Here is a 9479-nt window from a genome sequence, read left to right as displayed (position 1 = left end):
ACCAAGGCCAGGCCGCCAGTACCAAGGCCAGGCCGCCAGACACTAAGTCCAGGCCTCCGGGTTTCATAGCCAGGCTGGGGCTCAGCCCTGTACCGGTGCTGAGTGCCTGAGAAATGCCGCTCAGAACCTTGGGTTCAAATCTGGCCCTGTGGTTGCTGTGGCCTTGGCCGATGACCTCGGTCCCTACGTCGTACTTCTCTGTCCTCCATGGGTGGCCGTGCGGGGGTCACAGGTGGGGGCAGAGGGGGGAGACACGCACGGGAAGCGCTTGGTGCATGGGGCGCTTCTGGAATGCCAGCCGCTGTTGGAGCGTCCAGGACCTGTGAGGCCGCGCCGTCCCCACCCCACCACGGCCCCAGCCAGGCCAGCCCCGCGAGGACCCCGCCCACCCCGCACGGGTGGTGGACAGAAGGGCGTCCCAGGTCTGTCCGGGTCTGTCCGTTGAGTTTCTTCACAGTAGCAGATGATCACTGTAGAAAACCTGTAAAATGCACATCAGCACACAAAGACGGGCACAGCTTTCCATGACCCGAGAGAAGGGGGGATCAGACAGACAGACAGAGATGAGAGAAATGAACAGCAGCTGAGATCATGGGAGGTGTGGGTAGACGGTGGCCTGTGCTGTGACTTGATAGAACTGGATATGATCCGGTAGAGACTATTCGTGACCCCACCTCTCAGAGCCCGGCCTCATCGCCGCGGCCACTCCTGAACTCGGCTTCTGCAGTGACCGCTTCTCTTCCTCGGGTCTAATCTTTCCCTCTTGATCACAGCCGGGGACCTGTGCCCTGCGGTGTCTGACGGTCCTGACAGGCCTCTCCGTCCGGGGAGATCTTTCCCCGGCCTTGTAAGTCAGGTCTCCAGCCAAGCCCGATTCTGCGCCCTTTGGCATTCTAAACAGGAATCGCCGAGCCCTCTGGCATCCGGCTGAAACCTCAGGTATCTCGGGCTGCAGGTTTTGTTCACTGAGGATGCCAGATGCGCTTCCCTCGCCCTTGTTGCACAGAGCGGGGCTGGGCCGAGGGTCTCAGGCTTGTTTGGTTCATGGAGGCCTTCCCTTGCATGGAGCCGGCCCGGAGACGGGGAGCTAGGCCGGGCAGAGCGCTGGCCTGCGCCACCAAATGGTAAAGTTCAGACAAGGAGGGAGGGGGTGTGGGTGCCGTTCTCGTGGATTAACACCAAGCCCGCTGGCGACTGAGAGGGTCCTGGCTCCTCAGAACACACCTGTCTGTGTCTGCTCTCTGTGGGCCGGCACAGCCTCCCGGGCACCGTGAGCTTCTCAACCACATCCCGGCCCCAGAGGCCCGGCCTTGCCCAGCCACCAGAGAAGGCCTCCCTGTAACCCTCACTCCCTGGTCTGGCCCAGAGTTCCCGTCCTCACTCCTCGCCTGGCCGGGCCTGGTCATCTCCACGGCGCAGGCCCAGGCTCCCAAAGAGCCCCGCCCCCACGGGAGCCAGGCCAGCGGCCTGGGACTGGCCTGGCCCTGGGCCCAGGCTGCAAGTTCACCTCTGATTGGCCACTCCTACAGCATGCCCACAGTGCAGAAGAGCCCAAATTAGTACCTGGAAGCCCCAAAGCCACATCATACAGTGACCTCCACGTCACACGGTGACCTCCACGCCACACGGTGACCTCCACGCCACACGGTGACCTCCACGTCACACGGTGACCTCCACGCCACACGGTGACCTCCACGCCACACGGTGACCTCCACGCCACACGGTGACCTCCACAGGCTGGAGTGAGCTGGAACACTTCCAGTGGAGGCCTCTGACCCGGGAGGCTGGAGGAGAGGTCCCTGTCCACAGGAAGGCCCGCCCCCCTGCGGGGGAGTCTGTTTGGCCCAGGGCGGATTGAAGCGGGACAGAGTCGGCCGCAGCCTCCGGTGACCCCCGCTCAGGCCCTCCCGCGCTCCGGAGAGCCAGCGCTGCCTCTTGTTACAGTGGCCTCATCTTACACGTTTATTGGCTCCCCACCGGCTCCTCCCGGCGGACGTGAGATGCACTGACATTTATAGAAATCAATACATGAATAAATCACGAAGTTCATAATGTCTGATTTGCTTCTAAATGAGACAGAACTATTATCACCACAAAGTTGCACATAAAATGTGCCCAATTGTGATGTCCTGTGTAGTCAAAGGCATCTGAGTGAGTCACCGTCCCCAAGAAGGGGACAATCAGCGGGGGATAATCTCACTCATAATTCAAGGTGTGTCCTCCCTGCCCTGGACAGCCACACCCACACTCCCTGACGGACGGACAGATGCTGCCCTGGCACTCGGCCTCCAGCTAGGAAATGGACCAACACAGGGAGGGCGCTGTCTCCTTATTCAGGGCAGCCCAGGTGAGTCCATGCGAGGATCTAACGGGGCATCTTCCCCGGTGTCGGTGACCCTGTCTGCTCGGTTCCCTGGTCATGGGCGAGGCAGCCAGTGTGCCCCCTCCCGAGCCCTGTGTGTACGTATGGCTACTGTGGTCACTCTAGAAGATAGCGTGCACACGCACAGACTCCAGGCTGAACCGGCTGTCAGGCCTCTCTAACAGACAGCCGCAGAACAAGAAACACTTGCAGCCCTGCCCTTAACTAAATCCACCAGAAAAGGCGTGTGGCTGTGAATTCTGCACTAGCCGCACGATCACGGTTGAGATCTGTGTTGGGCTGGAACTAGCACACCCGGTGCCCCCTGGTCCCCCACACCCCACGAGCATGCCCGGCGCCCACTCTACGCCCCACAAAGGTGCTCGGTGACCCTCTGTGCCCCACAGGTGCCCAGCTCACCCCTGGGTGTGTTGCGCAGTGCATCCTTTAACGTGAGGCCTGGCGTCCTGCGTGGAGGACAGAGGTCCCGTGGACTCCGGGCTGTGTGGGCACCCGTGGGTCTGCCCAGCCCCCAGCCCCCAGTCCCGGCATTGCAGGGCTCCACCCTCCCCTGTGAGCACGGCGGTGTGAGATTCTAGCCTAGAGCACTAAGCAGTGAATGCCGCCAGACAGACGCCTGTCCAAACCCAGAGAGCCTCAAGTGCAGGGAATGAGCTAAGCACAGCCATGGGCTCCCCTGATTGATATCCCAATATTGCGTCAGCAACGGGGGGGGCGCAGAGACTGGAAGGGGGGGCCGAAGGGGAAGGGGCGTGGGGGACTCTGTTCATGGCACGCTGTTTCTATGAACCTAACACTACTCTCAGAATATCCTGTGGTAACACAGTGGTGAGCTAACTAGGGTGAGGGTGGGCGAGGGAGCCTCTGCGGACAGTGACCGCAGGAGGTCGCTGCTCCGTCTGCGATTGTGAGGGGGGGGTTAAAACACACAGCGCCACCTGCGCCTCTGGTCAGGGAGGCTACAAGCAGGACACACTCACACGCATGTACGGACGGCACACTGATGACAGCGGTGAGCGTGCGCACACGCACGTACGGAGGGCACACTGACGATGACAGCGGTGAGCGTGCGCACACGCATGTACGGAGGACACACTGACAACAGCGGTGAGCGTGCGCACACGCATGTACGGAGGACACACTGCCGATGACAGCGGTGAGCGTGCGCACACGCATGTACGGAGGGCACACTGACGATGACAGCGGTGAGCGTGCGCACACGCATGTACAGAGGGCACACTGCCGATGACAGCGGTGAGCGTGTGCACACGCACGTACAGAGGGCACACTGACAATGACAGCGGTGAGCGTGCGCACACACATGTACGGAGGACACTGACGATGACAGTGGTGAGCGTGCGCACACGCATGTACGGAGGGCACACTGTGCCGATGACAGCGGTGAGCGTGCGCACACGCATGTACAGAGGGCACACGATGACAGCGGTGAGCATGTGCACACGCATGTACGGAGGACACACTGACGATGACAGCGGTGAGCGTGTGCACACGCATGTACGGAGGGCACACTGTGCCAATGACAGCGGTGAGCGTGCACACACACATGTACAGAGGGCACACTGTGCCGATGACAGCGGTGAGCGTGCGCACACGCACGTACAGAGGGCACACTGACGATGACAGCGGTGAGCGTGCACACACGCATGTACAGAGGACACTGTGCCGATGACAGCAGTGAGCGTGCGCACACGCATGTACGGAGGGCACACTGACGACAGCGGTGAGCGTGCGCACACGCATGTACGGAGGGCACACTGTGCCGATGACAGCGGTGAGCGTGCGCACACACACGTACAGAGGGCACACTGACGATGACAGCGGTGAGCGTGCACACACACGTACAGAGGGCACACTGACGATGACAGCGGTGAGCGTGCGCACACGCATGTACGGAGGACACACTGACAATGACAGCGGTGAGCGTGCGCACACGCATGTACGGAGGAGACTGTGGGTGGGAACAGCGAGCATGTGCTCAGTGAGGCTGGTGGTCATTGGGTGAGGAAGTCGGCCCTCCTGCCGGGTGTCCAGCCCCGGCCTGTGGGGCGGCTCCTGCCGAGTGTCCAGCCCCGGCCCGTGGGGCGGCTCCTGCCGGGTGTCCAGCCCCGGTCCGTGGGGCAGTGGAGGCGGGCGGGCCTCCTTGGGCCGCAGGGCACTCTCCAGTCACACGCCGGCATTTCCAAGACCCATCCGCACCCCGCATCCTCCGCCACGGGCCATCCATCTCCCCAGGCTGCATGACCGCATGGCTGAGGCATGCTCGAGCCCCCGCGGGCAGCCTGCGCCCGGGAGACCCCTGCCCCCGCCATGCGCCCCGGGAGGAGGACAGGACGCTCGCTGCTCGCCGACCAGAGCCCCGGGGACGCGGAGCCCACGGCCGAGCTCCTGCGGGCAGCCTGTCCGATGACAGAGGTGTGCTTTGCATTTTGGACGCATGGATTTGGTAAACTGTTTTCTTACTTTCTCCTAGACATCGCCTGGTGGTATTACCAGTATCAGAGAGGTAAAAAAAGTTTAACTTCCTTGGTCACCTCACATGCAAAAGAAGAGTTTCTCCATCAAGTGTCTGTTTTGCACATTAATCTCCTCACTGGCCTCTTCCTGTGCCCTTGTGAGCACACTTGCCTTGTTTAGAAGTAGCTGGGAATGTTGCTTAAAAGATGCTTTGGTCCTCCTGAGAATACCGTGTTTTCCTTTCCTGGCCCCAGGACCTCTGAAACCTCACTGGAGCTGATTCACAAGTTTAGTCACCGCGAACAACTCTGGGCCAGACCTTCCATCTGTCCACAGTTTGGGAGGCAGATGTTCACATCTGTGTGTATTATTTTTCTATGATCTGCTTCAAGTCTGCTGAGCAACAAAGAGAGGTGTGTTTAAATAGAAGAAATGGAGGGTCCGTAACGCAGAAGAAGGCAGGCAGGTCAGGCAGCCCCAGGGTCAAACGCCCCTGGGCCAGGCCAGGAACATAAATGGACTAGGAGCGCCGCGGGGCAGCGGGGCCCTGGAGGCTTGTGTGCCTGCAGTGGCCAAATCATCCCATTTCCAAACAAACCCAGAAATCAAACCTTGGACTTGAATCTCCTGAATGTACACAGACTACACACAAGCAATATATAGGAAAGAGCGTATTAGCGGCCAGTGTTCAGAACACAGTACCTGAGCCTACGTGTAGACAAGTATGTGTACATACACACGGCTAAGTGTGAGCAGGCAGGTTTGAGGGCCACGCTCAGCACCAGTGAGCAGAGGCGTACAGCGAAGGGTGAGCCTTGACGGCCACCGGTTCCAGCCCCAGGCATTCTTCCAGACGTTGAACCCAAAGGTGTGGATGTCTTTATGTCACTGACAACTAGACGGTGGCAAACAAGCAAAGAGAAACAGCACCCGGCCCTCGGTACGCTCTCAGTGCTGACCGGGGGCCTGCCACTGGACAGCAGCAAGCCCCTTATTAATAAAGCCCAGTTCCACCTTAGGGAGTCTCGATAATTAGTGCGTTTTTAATGAAGCTGATGGGGTACAAAAGTGTTGTGTCTGAATCAGAATTACCTTACCCTGATCAAAGAAATGAGTCACCGGAAGGTGAGGGAGGGAACAGTATTGCCAAGAAAGTCCGGCCTGCGTGTCGGTGAACCCGCTCGCTCCCTCCCTTGTGTGCCCGTGGCATTGGGCTGCCTGTTCTTTCCTTTTCTGTCTTCCTGTCAGTGGTGGGTCTTGAACTTGGGGCCTAGGCGCTGTCCCTGAGCTCTTCAGCTCAAGGCGAGCGCTCCACCCCTTGAGCCACGGCACCACTTCCGGTTTTCTGGTGGTTCATTGGGGCAGGAAAGTCTGTGAGACTCTTATCTCCAATGAACCACCAGAAAACCGGAAGTGGTGCCGTGGCTTAAATGGTAGAGCGCTCGCCTTGAGCTGAAGAGCTAAAGGACAGCTCCAGGCCCCGAGTTCAAGCCCCACGACCGACAGGATGGACCGGAATGAGTTTGAGATAGACAGATCTGTACGTCAGCATTCTACATTAGTCGTGGAGTTCCCTCCTTTCTTTCTCTTCTCTTTCCTTTTCTTTCTGAGAATTGGCCCTGTGATTTACAAAGCACCCTTCGTGTTTAGGTAATTGCTACTTGTTAGCTACAAACCACGATAACGACAGGCCTGCAAGAATGATGGCCACCGGCGGCGGCGGCGTGTGCAAATGGGGCTTCTGACCCGCCCTGGGCCCCCGGCCTCACTCCCAGCAGCATGATGCCCCCCGTGGGCGAGAGCACTCAGGAACGGCGGGGCCTTGCCCGAACGTCCACGTTTCTGTGGGAATCTGTGCAGGATAAAAACTTGAACAGATTCCTTTGGTGTGGGATCCAAGTTTGAGGAAGTGACAGGTGGCCGAGGAGAACGAGCCCGGCCCGAGTAGCAAACCACGCAGGACTCCCTGCGCCTGACAGACAGCGCGCTGTGTGTGTGTGTGTGTGCACATGTGTGTGTGCACACGTGCCTGTGTGTGCACGTGTGTGTGCACGTGTGCATGCGTGTGCATGTGTGTACATGTGTGTACACGCATGTGCACGCATGTGTGTACATGTGAGCGCGTGTGTGCATGTGTGTGTGTGTGCGTGTGTGTGGTGCGCTCCTGACTCTCCACCATCAGAAGCTGGGCAGGCCCGTGAGCCCTCTGACCCTCGGGTAGGAGACGGGCAGCTTCTTGTTTAAGGACACTCCCTAACCCCTGCACTGCGGGGCGGGGGACGGTTCCACCTCCGCTCTCCACACCTGAGCACCCTTCAAACGCCTGAGAAGCTGCTGTCTCTACAAAGCAGTTCCCTTGTGAGTCATCTTCCTGGCTCTTCACGGGCACGCACAGATCCCACAAAGCAGTATTTAGTGTGTCCTCACCTGAGCTTCACGCTGAGTTCATGGAGACAGCTCACTCTGCCTCTCTGAGACCATGGGCTCCCTTTGCTGTTGGAGGGGTGCTTCTAATGCCCCCCACGCCTGCACCTTCAGGAGGTGCCAGGTGGCGATTTGAGCGTGCAAGAGGATGTGTTGGAAGGGAGGATGTGCCCAGGAGGTGTCAGGGCAGTTAGTGACGGGGAGGAGAGGGGACGAGGCGGGGCGCGTGAGGCCCCTGCCCCTCCCCCCGGGAGTCTGGTGTGACACGCTACAGGGCCACGCTCTGGTTCCAGATAAGATCGAGGATGAGCTGGAGATGACCGTGGTCTGCCACCGGCCCGAGGGCCTGGAGCAGCTCGAAGCCCAGACCAACTTCACCAAGAGGGAGCTCCAGGTCCTTTACCGAGGCTTCAAAAACGTAAGACGCACCTAGAAGCAGGAGACCCAGGGAGGCGGGGATGGCCACACACGCCGGGGGCGGGGCGTGCGTGCGTGTGCGTGCGTGTGCGTGCAACTATCCACCCGCCACAGGGATTTCCCACGCGCACAGTTGTAGAACGCCAGCCCAGGCACCCCTGACCCTCCTCCCCTCCGCAGGAGTGCCCCAGCGGCGTGGTCAACGAGGAGACATTCAAGCAGATCTACGCTCAGTTCTTCCCCCACGGAGGTGAGTGCCCAGGCCTCCAGCCCGCAGCCGTCTGGTCCTCCGTCCACCGTGCCTCCGGACCACGGGGCGGGGGAGGGGGGCACTGGAAGAGGTGGGCGCGCGTCAGAGCTCTCCGGAACCTCAGTGGAAAGGCGCTCTGAGGATGGGCCGGGACACAGGGTCCTCTCTCGGGCGTTACCCCCTCTCTCCCCTCCCCCAGACGCTGCAGTTTGGACTGGGCTTCCAGCTTGCCAGGCAGGTGCTCTGCCACCTCTCTAGCCATTGCAGCCTGGGCTGGCCAGACCCCGCTCCTCCTCACCTCAAACCACAACGCTCCTCACCTCCGCCTCCAAAACAGCCTCCCGCCCCTGCTCCCAGCCTCTCTTCTCTCCGCCTCCTCTCTGGGGCCTCCAGCCTTCACCCCTCTCCCCTCCTTGTCTTGTAGACGCGAGCACCTACGCGCACTACCTCTTCAACGCCTTCGACACCACCCAGGCAGGCTCCGTGAAGTTTGAGGTACGGGCATCCCCGGTCCACCCTGGGAGCCCCTGGGGGGAGGGCTGGGCTCCCAGATGTTCTCAGTCAAGTCCGAGAATCACTCTTGACCAGTGTCCCAAGAAGACAGCAGGTGGAAGAGGAAACTTCCCTGCCCCCAGGGAAGCAAGAGCGTCCTGCTCTGTGGACCTGCGCTTCGCACTAACCCCTTTCACCGCCCGGCCACCTGCCAGCTGGGCTTTAGGATTTACCACTGCATTAGAGCAGGCAGGCAGATTGAGTCCAGAATACTGGGGAGGGGTCGGGGACGGGCTTGAACTCGGGATGCTCCCGCAGCTCATGCTTACAGCTATTAGAGGAGACGGCCACACTGTCGCAAGCAACCGCCACCGCGGCAGCTGAGCCGCAGCAGCTGCGTCTCCCTGCCTGCAGACCGGGACCGGTGCCCAAGCTGGCAGGGTGGGGTCTTCGTGTGAGCATGCCCCAGGCTGGCTCAGAGACACCCCCCCCCCGCCGTGTCCCGTGGTTAACAGCCCTCTGGCCTTTTCTGCTTCTCAGGACTTTGTCACTGCACTGTCCATTTTGCTGAGAGGAACTGTCCACGAGAAACTAAGGTGGACGTTTAACCTGTACGACATCAACAAAGACGGATACATAAACAAGGAGGTGAGCCACGAAGGGGCTGGGCCACACAGCGAGCCCCTCCCCCGGGGGCGTGGCCACACAGCGAGCTCCTCCCCGGGGGTGTGGCCACACCACGAGCCCCTCCCCCGGGGGCGTGGCCACACAGCAAGCTCCTCCCCGGGTGTGGCCACACCGCGAGCCCCTCCCCCGGGGGCGTGGCCACACAGCGAGCTCCTCCCCAGAGCTGGCAGGTACACAGCGAGCTCCTCCCCCGGGGGCGTGGCCACACAGCAAGCTCCTCCCCCGGGGGCGTGGCCACAGCGAGCTCCTCCCCCAGGAGCTGGGCCACACCGTGAGCCCCTCCCCCGGGGGCGTGGCCACACAGCGAGCTCCTCCCCCGGGAGCTGGCAGCCACACAGCGAGCTCCTCCCC

The 9479-nt window shown here is 60.7% G+C and overlaps 1 protein-coding gene and 1 pseudogene across 1 annotated transcript in view; both read left to right on the top strand.

Annotated features, from left to right (window-relative positions):
• Positions 1-9479, top strand: part of LOC105994947 — a 175189-nt pseudogene that overhangs the window by 165199 nt on the left and 511 nt on the right.
• Kcnip1 (Kv channel interacting protein 1) overlaps positions 4879-9479 on the top strand; it is a 12273-nt gene continuing 7672 nt past the window's right edge. The window contains exon 1 of the mRNA XM_013028636.1: positions 4879-4907. The gene's annotated coding sequence lies outside the window, so the exon portion shown is untranslated. The remainder of the gene's footprint in view (positions 4908-9479) is intronic.

This window comes from Dipodomys ordii, unplaced genomic scaffold, assembly GCF_000151885.1.
Source record: "Dipodomys ordii isolate 6190 unplaced genomic scaffold, Dord_2.0 Scaffold112, whole genome shotgun sequence".
Taxonomy (NCBI): domain Eukaryota; kingdom Metazoa; phylum Chordata; class Mammalia; order Rodentia; family Heteromyidae; genus Dipodomys; species Dipodomys ordii.
The sequence above is the reverse complement of the archived record's forward strand: the minus strand, read 5'-3'. Positions and strand labels throughout refer to the sequence as shown.